The 16220-nt window shown below is 35.1% G+C and overlaps 1 non-coding gene across 1 annotated transcript; it reads right to left on the bottom strand.

Moving 5' to 3' along the window:
* Positions 1-15035: 15035 nt before the first annotated feature.
* LOC141709828 (small nucleolar RNA R71) lies at positions 15036-15142 on the bottom strand. Its single transcript, XR_012570385.1, has one exon. It is a non-coding gene; the product is annotated as a small nucleolar RNA R71 (small nucleolar RNA).
* Positions 15143-16220: the final 1078 nt, after the last annotated feature.

The raw sequence follows: 16220 nt of genomic DNA on the forward strand, positions 1-16220 counted from the left end.
ATCTCTGAGACTATAACTTGTGGTGTGTGTGTTTATTGTGGGGTCACAGTATAGAGTAGTTAATTGTTTATTAAGATTGGGTGTTATTAAGGGAAATGGAACTCGTAACAACCCGGATCCCCGACCCCGGATTTGGGGGTGTTACATGAATAATTTACATATTCTTTGCCATTATTACAATTCATAAATATACATAAGTCTAGAACAACAAAAGTTGAAAGCCTAGCCTACTGGTAGCTCCTACCTCAGCCACAACGGCATCAACACCTACAGGAAACTGCGGAACGTTTCCTAACCGCTCACGAATTGGGAGCTTGATCATGTTCATCTTGTTTATCTGTTGTTATGTGATGAAAGAAGAAAGCAAGGGTGAGCAACAAGCCCACCAAAATAATATGTATAATGATTTACAATATGTGAGCATCCTCATTGTACTCATGAAAGTCTTGGTCAAAAAGAAATGAACCAAGTTTATTATCTTAACGCGACCAAGTCTAAAAATATTCAGAATATGTATAAATATACTTTTCACAATCTTTGAAATCCTCTGACATATATAATATACACAGAGTTCCAGTTTATAACTGTTTAAAAATATCGTTGCAAGGTGATCTCATATATCTAACCTTGTCTCAACGTTTTTCTGAAAATCTTTGACATGCATAAGATAATCATTTACTAGATATAAGTTTAAACGATGAAGTTACAAGATACTCCAATATACTTATATCTTTTCCAAATACTACTTGAACTACCACCGTTCAAGTTATAATCAGTTTCAAAAGTTCATCACACTGATGAGACTACAAGATAAGACTTGAATAGATTCAATCTTTGAAATATCATTTAAAAGAAATGAAGTTACGAGATACTTCATTAAGTCCCGATATATATATATATATATATATATATATACATTTCATACACTCCTTGAAAACCTTTGTTATGAAAATTATAAACAGAGTTGCAATATCCAATGAATTTGGAAAAACAGAATTTTGGCATAAACCCGATATCTTGCTGATCAGGCAAAGATACCAATTAAGTCACCTTTTCTACTTGTAGATGGATGAATCCCCCACTGGTCATCACCCTGGCCATATTAGGGCCTTATGCTGGACTGCCACTCAGCCACTTTCGCATTGATGGATTCCCACTGAGCCACTTACACTTTCATGGACGCCCACTGAGCTCATGTTGCTTATGCCGACTCAATAGATGGACTTACTTCCCGTACGTTGGGTAAGTAATCAATTCATTTATCAAAACAGCAACCTCGTTGCGAATATAAAATACACCACAGAGCCGGATCCCTTAAGTTTTGAGCGAGTATTTAAATCCCCTTTTAAAGGAAGATCTTAAATATAAAAATGAGTTTTGGGATCCGCTCTAACCTTTAAAATCATTTTGAAGACTCGAAAACATTTTTAAGAATGTTTGGAGTAATGCTGATTTAATGAAATAAATCAGTCCCGATATATTAGAAAATATCTGAATATTATCATTTAAATAATATTCCCATAAAGGATATTCTCTATAAAAATAATTGAAGTAGAAGTTTTAAAACTCATACTTGAAATGAATAATAAATAACCAAAAGATATACTTATACGAAAACACGATCTTTATTTGAATAATCGAAAATAAGTTTGATTATCGAAACATTATTCATTAATAAAATAAAGAATATTATTTAATAAAATAAGCGGAGTCATAAGTCCTCGAATGAATATTCAAAAATAATATTCATTTAATAAATTAAGCGAAGTCATAAGTCCTCGAATGAATATTCAAAATAATATTCATTTAATAAAATAAAGTTATCGAATAAACCTTATTCGATTAATAGTTTTGAAAACTATATCTATATATATATATAAATATATATATATATATATATTATACTCGGGAACATCGACTCTCGGTTTAGAAAATGTTCACCTTTGGGTCCCCTATATTAAGGGTATACGAAACTACTGCTTATCTCTAGCATAGGTATTATGCAACTTATAAGCATTGAATCAACAATTAGATATCAAGATTAAGAAACAAACAATCATATAAATATCATATCACATGCTCCAATATATTGCAAGATTTGCTAATAACAATCATGCACTTATCACAAGATAATGCATATACATATATACATCACAACAACAGTATAACGGGTAGAAAACTTGCCTGAGTGTTCCCGGATAGACTTAAGCTTAGGGTGGGTCCGATAACCTATGAACAACAACATAAGTCGAAATTAAACCCCGGTTGCTTAAGAAACTAGACTTTAACCAATTAGACTCTAACGTTCGCTTATGGTCACTTCTACGCTTAACGAATCACATAAGTCGCTCGAGTACCCTCGGCTCCACCATTTTTAATAAATTAACCATTAAGAATTTTAAGGCGATTCTTTCGCGAGTACCCTACCAACTGCCTAGTCCACTTTACAAAATTGTTTCATACCCCAATTAGTCATTTAAGGGCCTTAACCAAGGTTTCAAAGTAAGGCGAGGGGTAAAGGTTCGTTTGCGAAACGCCGTTACTTAAAACGGTCGTTTCTCCTAAACCGTACATCGGATTCAAGCGAACTATATACCAAAATGAAGCTTACGACACGATCTAGATAAAAATGGAAAAGTTACAGATGGGTCAGTGAGTTATCTGGTCCGAGATTCATGTACAACAGTCTAAGGAAAACGGGCATTACGACGGCTATGTTTACGAGTTTTCCAAGTTTCTCACTACACCAAAACCTCACCAAACAACCCACAATTATTAACACATCAAAACCTCAACTAAATAATACTATACCAGTCCTTATTCTCCAGATTTTTCATCTCAACCAACTACAATCAAGTTCTATTAACTATAACAAGATTCATTGACCAAATCACTCCAAATTCAAATCAAACTACTAATAATCAAAGATCATGCTTCTCATTTAGAAAACCAACCATCAAACTCACTAATAATCAAAGTAAAGGCTAGGGTTTGAAGTTTATAACTTCCTTGGGAGGTTAAGTTGCTAGGAAGCCTTAGGGAGCCTCCTACAAGCTTGATCTTTCCAAAGAAATCAAGAACACAAAGTTAGGCTTTGAAGTTTCTAAAAGTCCGATTGAAACAACTGTAAAAATGAGGGTCTTACCATACTTATTTTGACGAGACTTGTGAACAAGAGTTGTAGGCCATCTCAATACCTTTCCAACGAGCTATAGAACATAACATTCGAGTGAGTATTGAAGGAGATATGGCAGTTTGAAGTTGCTGGGTTTGTTTTGGCCGAGAGCTTTGTTCTTGGAAGCAAAAGTCAACTCTCCTTCTTTTTATTTTATGAAATAATGCTTGGTTGCTTCTCTTTTTGTCTTAGCAAATGATTTAAATTTTTTTATCATGGTTAATTTTGCATGGTCCAAAATTAACCAACAAAACAAAATCCCTTTGTCATGCTTATGTCATCAAGCTTGTGTCATCTTTTAACACTTGTCTTCCCTTTGTGGTGTGATGACATCATCACCCACTAACCTCTTTGATTAACCCTTAATTACTTGGCTAATGACCGCTTATCTGTTATACGGTTCGCTTAACTTTCGTTTTCGTTCTTCGTATGAGGGATCATATCCGGGATCTTATTATTTGGGTTTCCCTAAACCTTTCTCAATATTTTATATTTCTTTTATGATCCTCTCTTATAATCCTTGAATTTAAATCCTTTTAATCATGTTACCTTATACTCAATTCTTTCGGTATCTGGTGGATTTTCGGGAAAAAATCAAAGTGTCCGGATTCGAATTCTGACGACCTTTACATACACTCATTTACTTTATGGAATACCAATACGATCTCAGAATTTCCATAACAGTACTCCTATATAGTGTTGTCTGATAATTTTCCTTAATCAGCATCATTAGCAAAAAGTTACTATTCATCAGTGTTTCAAAAATTCCAAAAATTGGGATTATTACAATCTCCCTGCAAGTAAGTAATAGTACTTTCCTGCAGTCCATACATTCTACTATTCCACCACATGAGATAATCCCTGTTTTTGTTGAAAAATAGTCTATTCATTCTTCTATTCCAATAAATGAGATAATCCTTGTTGTCGTTGAAGATGTAGTAGCACAACAATCCATTCATAAAGATTCATCCATTTTAGAATCACCACAGCATGTTACTGGAACTGAAGTTCTGAAAGTTCATTTTGAAGCTCCAATTCATTTATCTACAATACTTGAAGATGTGGAGATAACTTTTGAAGGTGTTGAAGCTTCTGAAGCCACTGGATCAATTTCTCATTCTAATATGCATACTGAAGCTGAAGATAAAATTCAGAAATTAGTGTAAAATCCAGCTGCTATTGAAGAATCTAATGGTGGTAAAAAAAATCAGTATCTAATGATATGTTAGATCTTGAGAATGATCTTTTCTTTCCTAAAGATATGCCCATGCATGTTAGACAACATAAAATGAAAGAGTTAGATGCTAAGAAGAAGCGGGATTATTCTGATAATCTCTGGAATGCTTATTGGAAAGATTATACATAACCTATTTCGAGAACACGTGTAGTTGAACATCTGGAAACAGCAGAACAAAAGATTATAAATCCTGATGTGCTGAATCATCTGAAAGCATCTCCTTTGTTTGTCAAATCTTTACATACAGCTCATAAAGCAACAACTACTCAAATCAATCAGATTAAAGAATCATTAATTGCATCAAAGCTGCTTACTCATCAGGAAATTCATAAACAAATTTCACCAATAGTTACTAGACAAACTGCAATTGAAGCCAGTCAAGCTAGATTGGAAGCTAATCAAGTTCAAATGTCTGATCAAATTACTGAAGTACAGAATTCAATGAAGCTAGTTCTTTCTCTACTACTTGGTGATGATGACAAAAAAGGGGTGAAAATTGTTAAATCTAAATGCAAACAACTACATTGACAGGTACTAATGATGAAAATTTTGATGGAGGTAATATGGAGGAACAGAAGGAAATTAAAAGAGGAAGCTAGAGGAATGAACGAAGAGTTGAAGAATTGACCGTGACTACTAAAATGCAAAAATCTTCATAAGTCACAACTGTTGCTGAAGAAGACCAGGGTATTCTGAAGAAAGAAGTTGGTGCTGAAGCAAATCAATATCTTCAAGCTCTGAAAATTCAAAGATTTCAAAGTCAAAAGCCAAAGCTGAAGACAGTATCTAAGGAATTTAAATATTAAACTCTGATAGATTTAATCTATACAGTAGTTAAAGCTCTTGATACTGAAGACAATCTATTTGAAGCAGAAATCATCTAAGCTGGTTTAAGAAGGAAGATTTTTGGAAGCATTCTGAGCTAAGGAAGTAAAGTTAACCTCTGACATTGCTCAAGTTATAGAAGCAGTTTAGGATGAAGAGTTAAAGTCTGATATTCACTGAAGCAACATTGAATATGCATACTTGGTTACTACATTTAGATAGTTTTGACATCACTAACTGGAACTTGTCCATAATTCCATAACGAAAAAGTAGGGGGAGATTGTTAGGAGCAATTGATGATAACAAACAGAAACTATCAGAAGCATCAACGGATGATGATTACAAGCATCAACAGATGATGATCACAAGCATCAATGGATGATGATGATATCGAAGGATGTTGATATTCGACTGATAATGGTATCAACGAATGATGATGTCAATGGATGATGAAATCAGTATTTGTCACATCAGTTGATCTTTGAAGAGGAAAAGGAAACATGAATTTCAAGTCGGTGGAGGACTTTATCTCAGAAGCAATAGTATAGGTTTCCTTGTCGTTAATAGAATATGATTCCTTATACATTGGCAGCTGTGCTCTATAAAAGCATAGTTCGGGTTCATGATATAAGCATAATTGCGACATTGTTATATCTTTCATATAACCTAGCAGCTCTCAAGGATATTTGTTCATACTTTTGAGAGAGTACTTGTGTAATAAGTTTTTATAAGATTGATATAAAAAATGTTGATTCTGTTGAAGCTTTGTCTAGTTGATCGTATTAACTATATTCACCCCCTCTACAGTTGATTAAGGGCCTAACACCTGAAGTACTCTTCCGATCAATCTTACAACCAGCATAATCAGAATCTGTGTAGCCAATGAGATTAAAGCCCATATCTTTAGGATATCAGATACCTAGATTAGGTGTACCAAGCATGTTACAAACATAATATCTAGACGGCTTGCAGTTAGGTAGAGTAGTGATCTAATCAGGCCTCGATAATTAGTGATGTCCACCTTTTTACCAGACTTGTGTTGATCAAGTTTTGTGGCAGTTGCCATCAGAGTTTTAACAGGTGTTGAATCTTCCAACTTATATTTCTTCAGAAGGTCTCTGATGTACTTCGTTTGAAAATTTAAGATACCATCAGGCTTTTGATTCACTTGAAGTCCAAGAAAAAAGTTCAACTCACCCATCATATTCATCTCATACCAACTATGCATAAGCTTAACAAACCTTGCACAAAGTGCATCATTCGTAGATCCAAATATAATATCGTCAACATAGACTTGCACAAGTATAATATCATTTTTATGCGTTTGTAAAATAGAGTCTTATCTATGACACCTCTAGTAAAACCATTTTCAAGAAAAATTCTGAGAGAGTGTCATACCATGTTCTCAACGCTTACTTTAGACCATAAAGAGCCTTGAAGAGAAAATGGAAAAATTTTCAAACTCAGGATCTATGAAGCTAGAGGGTTGCTCCATATAGACCTCTTCTTCAAGCTCACCATTCAGGAAAGCACCTTTTCACATCCATCTGATATACCTTGAAATTTGAATATGATGCAAATGCTAAAACATCCTGATGGCTTCAAGTCTAGCAACTGGAGCAAAGGTTTCATCGTAGTCAATCCCTTATTTTTGAGAATACCCCCTATCAACCAACCTCGCCTTATTTCTTGTTACAATTCCATCTTCATCAAGCTTATTTTTGAAAATCCATTTCGTGTCAATCATAGATTTATCTTTAGGCCTGGGTACAAGCTTCCACAGTTTATGTCTTTCGAACTGATTGAGTTCCTTTTACATATCAATCACCCAATTTGGATCTCCAAGAGTTTCATCTACTTTCTCTGGTTCCATTTGAGATAGAAACCCAAAATTGAACATTCATTTGTTGTAGCTCTTCTAGTCTAAACTCCACTATCTGGATCACTAAGTACCAAATACCAAGGAAGATCTTTACTCCATACTTTTTATCTTGGTTGATTAGCTCTTAATGACTCAATATTTCCAGAGTGATGTTGATTCTGACTAGCGGATCCTTGTTCTGCTTCTTGTTCTGCTCCCCTGAATTGTTGCTAGCTTGATCTCCAGAATCTGAAGCTTGAGGACTAGTTCCAAAGATAGTTTGCCTATCATTACTTTTTTCATGACCATTCACTTCATAATTTGCATCAGAGTTATGATCATCGGGATCATTGCCATTGTCATTATCATTGTTGTCTGAAACATCTTCAGATTCGTCTTCATCATCAGAAAGATCTTCAATATCATGGTTATTATCATTATCTTCCTTCTGAATACTTGAGAGTTTGACATCATCAAGAGTTACATTAAGGCTTTCCACAACCTTTCGATCACTAATTACATATACCCTTAAAGCTTTTGACTCCACAGAATAGCCAAAAAAGATACCTTCTTCAGCTTTCGCATCAAACTTGCCAAGATGCTCATCGTCCTTAAGCACAAAGCACTTTCCTCCAAACATGTGAAAGTATTTCAATTATAGTTCCTTATTGGGCATTAACTCATAAGGTGTCTTTTCATACATCTTGTTGATCAGGGTTCTGTTTTGAGTATAGCATGTAGTGTTAACTGCTTTAGCCCAAACGTAGGTAGGAAGATTAGCGTCATCAAGCATAGTTCTTACAGCTTCAACCAATATTCCATTATTCCTCTCAACCACTTTATTTTATTGCGGTATCCTTAGTGATGAAAACTATCTTGAGATGCCCTTCTCGGTACAGAAATCATTCAACTTCGCGTTTATGTATTCTGTTCCATTATCGGATCTTATGGTACACACATGCACTCCAACTTCTAACTCAATCTTGTTGATGTGATTAATAATCATATCAGCTGCTTCATCCTTTGAATGTAAGCATAAAACCCACATGTATCTGGAATAGTCATCAAAAATCACTAAAAATATATTTCTTTCTTGACATAGACATGATATAGACAAGGCCAAACAAATTCATGTGAAGGAGTTGTAATGGTTCAGTGATGTCAGTCATTGTCTTCTTTTTGTATGATGCCCTCTTTGACTTTTCTTTCTCACATGCTTCACATAGCTCATCAGGACTGAATTCCATTTATGTTGAACTTCTCACCAATTCTCTCTTAACCAAAGAATTCACAGTCTTAAAGTTCAAGTAGGAGAGCTTCTTATGCCATAACCAACTTTTCATCTGAAGAAGCTTTACTGTAGAAACAAATTACTTGACCATCAACTGAATTCTAATCAGCTACGAACAAATCACCCTTTCTAACTCCATTGAGAGTTAGCTTCTCATTCTTCTGATTAGAGATCAAACACTTCTCCTTCTTGAACAAAATTCACATCCTTTATCACAGAATTGACTGAGATTGAGGAAATTATGCATAAGACCTTCAACCATAGAGATTTCTTCAATGATAACATTGCCAATTTCTAAAGAGCCATATCTCATTGTATAACCTTGACTGTCATCTCCAAAAGTAACCACTGGGCCAGCTTTCTCAACCACATTTGATAGAAGGGCTCTATCTATAGTTATATGCCTTGAACATCCAATGTTCAGAATCCACATGACCTTCTTCTGCTTAACGCCCTGAAAACAAAGATGATTAAGTTTTTTTTGGTACCTAAGCTAAGTTGGGTCCAGGAGACTTAGAAACATTTGCATATTTAATAATTTTCTTCACAGAGTTGACAAGCTTTACAATTATTACTTTAGCATCGACTGATTCCTTGTCACTTGTAGAAGCACCAACAAACTTGCTCTTGTGCTTGGCGATAGGTACTACTTTCCTAGCTTTAGGAGGGCGTACAGATTTTGATCTACCGGTGTTCTTATGAGCATGTTTATCAAGATTATGAGATGTACTATGTGAGTGTGTGGAATCAAGATAAGTGTTCATGAAAGAAATTACACATGGCATACAAATAGAAATATTACATTTAGAAACTTTAGGCATGTTAGGCATCTTATGCACATAATCATTCTTAGCATTGTCTACTTTAACTTTTCTACAAGCATGAGTAAGGTGACCAGCAGAACCACAATTATTACATATATTTATAGGGCCATTAGCTCATATCCTGCCATTTCTATTTCTACTTCTATTACTCTTGGAAGTAAAACCTAGTCCAATAAAAGATAAATCAGAATCACTAGCAACAGACATAGGTTTCTTTGCCTTTTGTCTCCCTGAGAGCTCGGGATCCTCAACAAGCATCGCATGATGAATATAATTATTATCTTCATCAAGAGCTCAACAGTAGCTTTCTTAAACAGAGGCTTCTTAGCTTCTTTAAGAACATGAGGTGTACTTGGGGGATTGACAAATTTCTCAACAGGGTCATTTTCAACTACACGTCTCTTAGAAGTTTTTATAAGTTCGTCATAGGCTATGTAATGCCCTCCAATTCTGGGGTCTAGATCTGGGGGCTACTTGCTAATCTCCAATATAATACAAACCTGTGTAACAATTATGCAAACATATATCTAACCCCTTTACATCTATCTAGGATCTTTTAAGGTAGAAGTATGAAAAAAAGAATAACACACTATTTTTATTACAAACCCAAATATAACATCTTATAGAACTCTCTTTATTACAAACCGTTATCTACCAAGTTTTAAGCTAAATTCATTTTACTCCAAACACACACCACGTCCATCTACACTACACCTGCTCAGGTGGCTCAAAACTTTCTTCTTTTATCAGGATCATCACCTTTAGTGCTAGAGGATCCCGCTTCTTGACATGCTTCTTTTACCACGCGAGTCCGGATATGTTTCATTCTCTTTCTTGACTGAAAAGACAAAGTGAATAACAACAAAATGGGTGAGCTATTAATTGCTCAGAAAATCCATAATATATAAGCAGTATTTTAAAAAAACTAAATGAACCGGTAATCTGGCTATATCAGTAAAGATGTAACCCTGTAAGGAAATAATGAAGGTCACTATCGGCGACTATCAATAAACTAGACTGGACACAAGTTCGCACCCATATTTTGCTGATCAGTCAGAATGCAGTGCAGATCTATACCTCTATATATAGATCCATTCGGATACCCAGGCTCTACGGTCCAAAATATGGATCCAGTTAATTCCTGGTCCATAGGATCAAATGTACACCTAATCCTCACCATCACCATCCAGTCCACAGATGAGCAACCGGAACAACCGGTATGCTTTGATGTATCCCAACATCAGAATATATCAGGATAAATATAATGTGTGATCTATTGGAATATGAATAGAGTGTTCACTGAATCAAGAGAAATCATGAATAGAAATAAAATATAAACGAAAGAACAATAATTATGTATCAGTGTATGTGGATGGGAATTATCAGTGTTTAACTAAATTGAGAATCTGAATAGAAGAAAGCAATTTACTATTCTAGATATAGAATAGGGGAAAAACTTGCTTGTTACGCGATTTACCGCAAATATATAACAGTTCTCTAACATTGGCTCGGTCCGTCTTGTTGGCTTCATCTCTATCAAAGAAAACTACTCATTTAGTCGACACGTATCTTAATCGCGTCTCCAACCGACTTCACGTAGCCCTTATCGTCTACCCGTACACTTACAATTGACTCATATAATAATTACTATCAATTAGGACTCGATTAACCACATAATTCACATAGCACATAAGTCACATAGGCATTCTAGGTTTAAAAATATTTTTAGAATTGAAATCGGATTAATATTCGCATTATCGAACAATATCTGGTTTTTTCCTAATTTTCAAAATTTATTGGGCTCGTCTCTATAATTTACAGAGTCTATAAATAAATAAATATCGTAAGCCGACTCGATTCCGGAAGAAATTAAGATTTCCTGTGATCGGAAAAACAAAAACGTCGTTTAAGGCGACAATTTTCCGGCGAACACCAAACGTAAACCATATTCAACGAAATTGGTCTCAATAAATCACAAATTTCACGATCTATAACTCTACATCAATCAATTAAATCAAAATAGTCTCAAACTAAAGTACCGAATTCGAATTAAAACCCTAAAATTAAAATTGAAAAATGATGCATTTAAACATGAAATTGATAGCAAAATTAGAAAGTAGAAGTCAAGAGCTTTTGATTGGTTACTCACATGATGAATTTGGATCACAGAATCACCTTTAAATCGAAGCTTGAATCCAAGAACTCAAGAACCCTAATTTCTGGGAATTTGGAGAATTTTCTCAATTTTCAGATTTTTTTTATAATTAATTATGAATAATAAAATAAAAATAAGGTATTTTTAGTAGTAAAAATAATACCCCTAGTTAAAATTAAGGCCCTAATTTTACATCTAATAAAATTAATTGGCCCTTATTTAATAATTTTTTAGTATTAATTTTTATTTTTAAATATTTAATATATACAATATATATGCCAAAAATTCCCAAAAATTGTGAATAATTCAAAAATTAAAAAGAAATGGAATATTTGAAAGTCCCATAATTTGATAAAAATAAAAATATGATTTTTGTGGGGCTTTTGACACCCGAAGGGGCCCAAAAAAGTCATTTTTTGCGAAACGAGAAAATTCCTAAAATAACTGGATGTTCAGAATAACTCTATGGTATAAGCCATACTAGGCAAAATAAGGCCAATTATTTTATTTGAAATATCAGCTATTAAAACAAAGTTCGGGTTGCATAACTTTTGATACGAAAGCTTTTAACATAAAATAAAATACCATATAAATTCCCATAAAATACCCTAACATCTGAATATATATAGCACATAACAGCTAGGGTTTTATGATTAAATACACTTAATGACATAATAAAACACATAATTTCACCTTTATTATAATATAATACAAGCGTAATTTCCAATTCATTATAGAAATCCTCCTAGGACCACCTTCGCCATATTCTTGCTTTTTCTTGATCCCACTCCTTTTTCATTAGTGTCCCGGGCTATGTATTGGCCCATGTTGCGTTTCTTGGTCTGTTCTTCAATAAAGTACTTCAAAGAGAGGCAATTCTCGATCTTATGCCCATAGGTTTCATAGTAATCAAATTGGCATTGGTAGGACCGGCTCTCAAGAGGAGTATACATTGGCTTGGGCGGATAGTAGAAAGGTTTGTCCCAGATCTCCTTTAGAATTATTGGTGAGACTCTGTAGCTGTATGAACAGTTACGTGATAACTCAAGATGAGAACAACACTAGAACATGACAGGTTAATAATACTACAACTACACAAGAAATTAGAAGAAATGAAGACAAGACAAATACAAAAAATTAAAAGATTAGAAGAAAGCTTGAAGTCTATCTATAGGTCACTGAAAGAAGTTCATTAATATGTTCATGCATCAGTGAAGAATAAAGGCTAAAGACTTTTAGGGTTTCAGAAATGATGAAGATTCATTGTATAAGTGCTACCAGAAGATTTCAATGTATTAGCATTGATTGAAGATAGATTGTGTTCGAAGTATAGGAATCTAAAGAATTAAAGACAGGGTATAGATAGAGGTTAAAGAAGACAGCTGTTGTCTTGAAGTTATACTCACTGACAAGATTTCATTATATATTCAAACATCAGTGAAGAACAATAAATGAAGTATTCAAGATTGTAGTAGCCATGAAGACGTTGTCTAAAGTACCAGAAATGATTCCAATGAAAGTACATTTATTTATTGACAGTAAGTTTCCAAAGCGATAAGGTTATTGCAATCATAACAATATAATCAAGGCTATAATACAAAGACCTGAATCGAAGTTAGTCGTCTATGAACCAAACCAGTTGCACTAAGCGTCAATAGCTCGTGAAAGAATCTGGGTATTATTTTTAGAAGAATTGTTAAGCTGAGGAACGTACTTGATAAGTGGATTTTATATCTACTTGGAATGCTTTATTACAAGCTTAAGTTGGTGTTTTGGACTCAAGTTGTTGGTATTTTTGATATGTTTTTGTGTAATTATATTTCAGGCATCAGTTAAATGAAGAAAGGATATTTTCCAGTAAATATGCTGAAAATATATCAGAATTGGAAGCTTAATCCATTCTCAATTGTAGAAAATCTTATTAGCTTCGTGTGGGCAGTTGAATCACGTAATTCTGACGAGTAGATTTCAAGATACGGCCAAAAGAAAAATCAGCAGAAAAATCCAGAAGTCAGGCGCGACCGCCCCCAAACCCGGCGCGGCTGCCCCACCTTTCTGCCAAAAAAACAGCGCGCCCGCGCTGATTTAAGAGTGGACGCCCCGTCCTTTTTGTCCCGGAATCCTGATTTTAATAGAATTTGATGATTTTGAGGGTCCAGGTCCACTAGGGGCTTATATATGGTGATAAAAAGACGTTTTTAACAACAAGGAGCGATGGGAGAGCCATAAGAAGACCTAGAGAGCACGAGACGGCTACAGAGAAGAAGACGTTCATATTTTTCAATATAGTTGATACTTGGATGCTTATTTTCGATTTTTCTTTGAACCCTAATACTCTTATATTGTTTATTAACATGTTTTCATTGGAATCCATGGTGACGATGAGTTTGACTATGAACTAATCGTTATAGTGGGGTTCTAACAGATTTACTTATGGATTTCTATAGTTAATTTGTTTCAATATCTTGGTGTGTGGTGATTGATTGATATCCTAGTATTAGTTGTGCTTATTGTTCTAATATGTGTAGCTTACATATAAGATAGCGTGTTATTCTCTATCGAAGCGAAAGTGAATATAGAGATTTAGAACTTCCATGCTAGCATAGGTTCATGTATTTATTATGCATGATTCGTAGTTAATTTTAACCATCTTACTTTCCCTATATAATCATGATAGATAACTTGTTCATTAAACCTTTATTTTGTCAAATTCTATAGATACATAGGGTCTCAACATAATTGGTGTCTATTCAGCTTCTATCTCTTTTGTGGATGCCTGGTAATAGGGTATTCGTGCAACGAAAGTTGGCGTTTACTAGTTTCATGTTATCTAATTAGTTGTCATCACTATTACATGCTAAGGTTAAGAACAATGACTTTGAATGAAGTATTTAATAAAATTAGAATCCCATGTTTGTCTCATATACTTAATTCAATCACTTTTATTCTTAGTTAATTGCATGTTAGTTTAGTCTTAGTTATAAATAACTCAACTTGTTATTGTGTTAGCATTGAACGATAACCATACATTGATGCATAAGTGCATAATCTGAACTTAACCTAAACCAATCTCTATGAGAACGAATCTGATTTATATCTTATACTACTTGCATGTAATTTTAGCGCGTGTTTTCGCCCTAATAAGTTTTTGGCACCGCTGTCGGGGACTCGATGTTAATTTTTAGTTTATCTGCTTGACATCAGTGGTCATTAAAGTTCACTGACTCGGATTCTTTTACTTTCACAGTTAACTTGTTTGTGTTTTAGGTACTCATTACAATGCGAGATCCAGCAGCAGCAATGAAAACGTTGATGGATTTTTCTCTACCCAAAATCAATGACATTCAATCTAGCATTGTCAGGCCAGCGATCGTAGCTAATACCTTCGAGATCAAGCCTGGCATAATTCATATAGTGCATAACTCAGTTCAGTTTGGGGGTGCTCCAACGGAAGATCCCAATACGCACATGAGGGATTTCATAGAGATCTGCGACACCTTCAGGTTCAATGGTGTGTCTGAGGATGCGGTAAAACTGAGACTGTTCACATTCTCTCTGAGGGACAAGGCTAAGAGCTGGTTACACTCTCTACCAGCTGGTTCGATTGCTACTTGGGAAGATTGCTCAGAAGTTTCTTACTAAATTCTTCCCTATGGCGAAGACAGCTGCAATCAGAAACGCTCTTACTCAATTTGTGCAACAATTGGGAGAATCTTTGTGTGAAGCTTGGAAACACTACAAGGAGATGCTTAGGAAGTGTCATTATCATGAAATGCCTGATTGGATGATCATCAATTTTTTCTATAACGGGTTGGGAGTATAGTCAAGACCCATACTCGATGCAGCATCAGGTGGAGCATTATGGGCAAAGAGCTATAAGGAAGCTTATGATCTAATTGAACTGATGGATGCTAATGAATATCAGTATCCAACCCAGATATTGCCACAGGATAAGGTAGCAGGAGTTCTTGAAGTAGATACAGCTATGGCTATCACTGCTCAACTAAATGCGTTGTCTGTGAAGATCAATTCTCTGGCTAACCATGGTGTCAATCAGATAACCACTGTTTGTGAGTTGTGTGCAGGTTCGCATGCGACGGAGCAATGCACTATATCTAGTGAATCAATCCAGTTTGTGAGCAACTTTCAAAGATCGCAGCAACCGTTCCAGCAGTTTGGAAGCATGCAATTCAATCCTTCTGGTTTTCAGCAATAATTTGCACCAAGACAACAATTCCAACTTCAAAAACAAACTCATGGAGGTGCAGTTCTATCTTCGAATGAAAAATCGGAAATGGAGGAGTTGCGGCTTATGTGCAAAATCCAGGCTCTTATATGGCAAAGCCAGGCTGTTTCTATCAAAACTCTGGAGAACCAGATAGGGCAAATTGCTAACGCCTTATTGAATCGACTACCAGGAACACTTTCTAGTGATACAGAAGCCAATCCAGGAAAGTGGGAAGTTAACGAATAGGTGAACGCCATCACGTTGAGATCCGGAAAGGTCGCAAGCCCCCAAATTCAGCAAGACGGAGAGTATGAAAATTCTGTCCAGAATGCAGTTGCGTCTGCACCCTTGCCAATTCCAGAAAATGAGATTGTAGTTGAAAAAGTGGTGCAGAAGGATGCCGAGGTGGAATCAAGGAAGAAATCTGTGGAACATACTCCTCTTGAGGGTAATAAAGGGGAGAAACATGTCTATTCACCACCTCTTTTTCCTAAGAGGCTACATAATTTGGATAAGCAATTTGCTAAGTTTCTAAAGGTGTTCATGAAACCTCACATCAACATACCTTTCTCTGAAGCTCTTGAACAGATGCCTAGCTATGCGAAGTTTATGAAAGGTATTCTC

This window comes from Apium graveolens, chromosome 2 (assembly GCF_009905375.1).
Source record: "Apium graveolens cultivar Ventura chromosome 2, ASM990537v1, whole genome shotgun sequence".
Lineage (NCBI taxonomy): Eukaryota > Viridiplantae > Streptophyta > Magnoliopsida > Apiales > Apiaceae > Apium > Apium graveolens.